At 32.8% G+C, this 5,693-nt stretch overlaps 1 long non-coding RNA gene across 1 annotated transcript; it reads left to right on the top strand.

Moving 5' to 3' along the window:
- The first annotated feature begins 208 nt into the window (after nt 1-208).
- Nucleotides 209-3,050, top strand: LOC114077931. Its single transcript, XR_003579314.1, has 3 exons — nt 209-282; nt 2,527-2,910; nt 3,022-3,050. It is a non-coding gene; the product is annotated as an uncharacterized LOC114077931 (long non-coding RNA).
- The last annotated feature ends 2,643 nt before the right edge of the window (nt 3,051-5,693 follow it).

Consider the following 5,693-nt stretch of genomic DNA (forward strand, 5'->3'; position numbering starts at 1 on the left):
GTTATAAAATTAGAAAATCACATAACTGATACATGTTTAAGTTATGAGTCAATCTATGTATTATTTTATGCAGGGTGAAAGATGGAATAAGTTATACCTGAATAACTAATACCTGAAAAAAATATGTATTGACAGTTTTACCCTTCACTCTCAATCAATATACACCACATGTTTTTAGATAAACATTCCCATCCTTTATCCATATGTAGATCTAGAATAATGGTTCTTCATCTTCCAGGCAAGTAGATTGAAAAACTTTCAATCTTACGTTCTTTCTTTGAGGTTAGAAGTTCTCAAACTCAAAATTTGGCTGTTTTTTTTTATTTCTTCTTCTTCTCCTCCAATTTTCTCTTTTGTGTTTTTCCTCTTGTTAATTCGATGAGATGAATGAAATTGTAGATATTTTCAGTATTTTCTAGTTAAGTTGATGTTTGAGTAAACCTAAATTTGATGTGGGTTTTGTTTTGTTTGTTCAAAAATTGTGATTTATGAACAAATAGGTTCATTAAATTTAGTTGCTTTAGCTTCTAAAATAGCAAAAGATAAACATGTATTTGTAGTTTGACAAAATAGTATTAGTATTCTAGCTATAGAAGCCAAACAAAAATAAACATTTTACCCTATTTTTCATGTTACTTTTCATTTTCTTTTCAATAAAATTGAACATTTTAGTTCCTATTATACAAAATGTGTCTGTAATACTTAGTTAAGTAACATGATTGATACTTTTTTTTTCTTTTGGGATTCAATTTGATCATGAAGTTGTGATTTTTAATTGGAAAATAGGTGTAAATGGATTCTCAACAATTGTGCAATGTTGAATTCTTTATGCTTCTCGAGGAGATTGTGGTGCATTCCTATATTGTCCTTATCTGCTTTTTTATGGCTATTTACAGCATGTTATTAAGAAAACAATCTAGAAATAGCAGGGGCATTCGATATTGTATGAGTGCTAGAATTCCAAAAATCTTATCTCATCTGAATGTTCTCATTCGTGACAATGATATTGTATGTATTGACAAGCTTAGGATGGATAGAAACGCCTTTCACATATTAGCCTCCTTAGCCAAGAATATTGGAGGTTTGACTGATAGTAAAAATATGTCGAGTACTGAAAAGTAGCAATGTTTTTAAATATTTTGGCTCATCATGAAAAGAACAGGTCTATCAAAGTTGATTATATTAGATCGGGGTGGAGTGTAAGTCGAGCCTTTAATGAATGTCTAAGAGCTATTCTTAAACTAACTCCAGTGTTACTTGTTAAACCTAATCCGGTGCTCGAAGATGATAGTGATGATCGATGGAAATGGTTTAAGATAGGTAAATTTCAATCTAAACATTTGAATTACTAAGATAAACTTGAAATATTATGGTGAAAGTATTTTTATTTTTAATAGTCATTTAGTATTTAGAGTTGAATTTATCTTATAGAGTTGTCTTGGTGCATTGGATGGTACTTACATTTCCATTAGAGTTGAAGCATTATAAAAACCAAGATACAGAACACGAAAAGGAGATATAACAACTAATGTCTTGGGGGTTTGTGATCGAAATCTCAAGTTTATTTATGTATTACCTGGTTGGGAGGGATCAGCCGCTGATGTTCGCGTATTGCGAGATGCTGTTTTACGAAGAAATGGGTTGAAAGTACCTCATGGTATGCTAAATATAGGCAGACCCTTGTTTATTTCTACTACATCAAAATAGAATAATATTTAAAGTAATTATATTATTGTTTACGTTTTTAGGCAATTATTATTTGTGCGATGGAGGATATACAAATGGAAATGGTTTTCTGTCTCCCTACCGAGGATATAGATATTGGCTAAAGGATTGGCAGGGTGACAATCCATAACCTCGATGTCGAGAAGAGCTCTTTAATATGAAGCATGCTAGGGCACGTAATGTTATTGAAAGAGCATTTGGACTATTAAAAGGACGTTGGGGAATTCTTAGAAGTCCTTCGTGGTACTCAGTTAAGGTTCACAATAGAATTATTAGTGCATGTTGTTTGATACAATTTCATTCGAAGAGAGATGGAAGTTGACCCCTTAGATGTGGAAATGGATTTCCACATAGAATATCAACATGAACATGAAAATACTAATACAATTGAAACATCTTATGAGTGGACCACTTGGAGGGATGAACTAGCTCAGTCTATGTGGAATGAACGATTGGGAAATCAATCTTTATAATTTTAAACTATGTGTTCACTTTTGGTGTGCTTATGCACTTTTGCTTTTGGTTTTCCATTCACTGTAAAATGTAATACCTTCTATTATTTTGTGAAAACTAATGGTCAATCTTTTGTATGTCTCATATTGTTGTTTGAACAAACAAACAGTGAATCTCAATGTATATCTATTATTTTATAATATAAGTAGTGAAATTCTCTTTATCTCTTTGCATTATCTTTTTCCCAGACAAATGAAGTTGTATTACAATTAATTTGATTATGATTGAGATAATTTACTTGTAAGTTTTAACTTAATATTACTTGTGATTTCATTTATAATTTTACAGATTGAAATGGCTAGTTTTACTGCTGCAACATCCAACACGTCCAGAAAGAGGGCAAGAAAATCAACACCTTCATGTCGAAGGATATGGACTCCAGAAGAGGAACTTACTCTTATAGATGGATTAAAAGAATTGTGTGTTAATGGTTGGAGAGGACATAATGGAACCTTTAGACATGGATATTTAATGGAATTGGAACACTACATGAATGCTTGTCATCCTAGTTGTGGATTGAAATCTCTACCATATGTTGATTCTAAAATAAGAGCATGGAAAAAGAGTTATGCAACCATATCGTTGCTAAAGAGTTGAAGTGGTTTAGGATTTCAATATAGTGACGGAAGTATCTTAGTTGATTATCCAAAAGCTTGGGATGACTTGATAAAGGTTGTTTATAATTATTTGAAATCATTAGGCAATTTCTACTTACTTGTATTTTCTCTTGGTTATGGATCTTTGTCTTTGAAATATTGACAGTTACTTTCTTTATTTTCTTAGGTTGATCCAAATGCCAAGTCAATGAACTTCAAAAAATGGCCATTATTTGCTGACTAGGAAGAGATATTTGGCAAGGATAGAGCTACTGGAGAGTTTGCAGAAGGTCTAGAAGATGCTGTTGAAGAAATAGAAAGAATCGAATCTGAAGAAATTACTAATGGCATGTCTATTGATGTTGTCGACATAGATGATGCTTCAGGCACAAGAGAAAATCAAGATGCTCAAGAGGAACCTAATGTATCAACTGGAGCAACACAAAGTCCATTTAACGCTCAAGAAGAACCTAAGGAATCAACTGGAGCAGCACAAAGTTCATTCACCGCTCAAAAAGGTGAAACCCATCAATCTCAGAAAAAAGGTAAATGTTTTAAAGCATCATCTTCTAAAGTTAATGAAAAAGGTTGATGCAAAAAAAGAAAAACAGTTGAAGATGATAATGAGACTGTTTATAAAGGTTTGATGGAGGTGATGAAACAATTCACTGAAAGCCATGATAAGAGGATGGCTTCTTTAATTGACAAGCTAGGAGAGCGTGATCTATCTGAAATTCGTGGTAAGATATTTTCTATTATTGGATCCCCTGCATATGAAATATACAACTCAGATGAACGAGTTAATGCAGCAATGGGAATTACTCAAGATATAAAGAGAATGGAATTCTTCTTAAGCATCAGCGAACTTGAACGTCACAGTATGATATGGATGATTATTAATGATAAGCTTTAATTCACTGAATGATTTTTGTGTAGCTATTTTGTAAGGTCTAACCATAATGGGATCTTTTATTACATAGTAGAATGTCCACAAATGTGCATATATGTGAATGTTGTGGGCTTAAAGTAGGTTGTTTTTGTATAACAAATACATGATTATGTTAAATATTAGTGCTTTTGTAAGTAGCCAACTAAGATGATCTTCAGATTGCACTTCAGATTGCTCAAGCAGTTGATCCAAACTGTAAGTTCATCATCTTCTACAAGGTGTTTTTATTTCCTTCTTCTCTGAGACTGTATTGAACTTTTCTTTTCTCACAGACTATTCAACAGTTGGAGTAATCACAAAGATCCAGTCAGAAGTACAAAGTACTCAGATGTTATTTTGTCAAGTGTTGTTAAGGCTGGTGTTTATGTGTTTGTCATTGAAGGATAATTTTATAGAAATAGGGGACTTCTTTTGAAAAAAAATGCAATTGCATGTCTTTGTTGTATGGGTTAACTTTTGTAATTCAACAATGAATTATGCTAAGTTTCATTCTCTTTAAATGAAGGTGTATACTTTAACTATGAATTATGTGTGAGTGAATATTCTTAAAACGCCTAATTCCACAAACTTAAAACGAAAGCCTCAAAACCCGAACCAACTATCATACTAGACCGAAAATGACCTTCCGAATCTAACCACGCTGACGGAATTCTCATCCGATCAGTTTTTACCCAGAATATTGACTGAAATCGAACTTCGACTAAACTGATAGATTTCAGTCAATATTCTAGGTAAAAACTGATCGGATGAGTATTCTGTCAGCGTGGTTAGATTCAAAAGGTCATTTTTGATCTAGTATGATTGTTGGTTCGGGTTTTGGGGCTTTCGTTTTGAGTTTGTGCAATTAGGCGTTTTAATTTTGAAAAATTTAGTCAAAGTTCGTTTTCTTTCAATAATCTTGGTAAAAAATGATCGGATGAGAATTCCGTTAGCGTGGTTAAATTCGCAAGGTCATTTTTGGTCTAGTATGATGGTTGGTTCGGGTTTTGAGGCTTTCGTTTTAAGTTTGTGCATTTAGGCGTTTTAACTTTAAAATTTAATCAAAGTTCGATTTTAGTCAATATTCTTGGTATAAACTGATCGGATGAGAATTCCGTCAGCGTGGTTAGATTCGGAAGGTCATTTTAGGTCTAGTATGATGGTTGGTTTGGTATTTGAGGCTTCCGTTTTGAGTTTGTGCAATTAGGCGTTTTAACTTTGAAATTTAGTCAAAGTTCAATTTCAGTCAATATTCTTGGTAAAAACTGATCGGATGAGAATTCTATCAGCGTGGTTGGATTTGAAAGGTAATTTTTGGTCTAGTATGATAGTTGGTTCGGGTTTTGAGGCTTTCATTTTGAGTTTGTGCAATTAGGCATTTTAACTTTGAAATTTAGTCAAAGTTCGATTTCAATCAATATTCTTGGTAAAAACTGATCGGATGAGAGTTCCGTCAGCGTATTTAGATTTGGAAGGTCATTTTTGGTGTAGTATGATTGTTGATTTGGGTTTCGAGGCTTTCATTTTGAGTTTGTGCAATTAGGCGTTTTAACTTTTAAATTTAGTCAAAGTTTGCTTTCAGTCAATATTCTTGGTAAAAATTGATCGGATGAGAATTCTGTAAGTGTCGTTAGATTCAGAAGGTCATTTTTGGTGTAGTATGATTGTTGATTTGGGTTTCGAGGCTTTCATTTTGAGTTTGTGCAATTAGGCGTTTTAACTTTGAAATTTAGTCAAAGTTCGACTTCAATCAATATTCTTGGTAAAAATTGATCGGATGAGAATTCTGTAAGTGTCGTTAGATTCAGAAGGTCATTTTTGGTGTAGTATGATTGTTGATTTGGGTTTCGAGGCTTTCATTTTGAGTTTGTGCAATTAGGCGTTTTAACTTTGAAATTTAGTCAAAGTTCGACTTCAATCAATATTCTTGG

Source organism: Solanum pennellii, chromosome 7 (assembly GCF_001406875.1).
Source record: "Solanum pennellii chromosome 7, SPENNV200".
In the NCBI taxonomy this organism is placed as follows: domain Eukaryota; kingdom Viridiplantae; phylum Streptophyta; class Magnoliopsida; order Solanales; family Solanaceae; genus Solanum; species Solanum pennellii.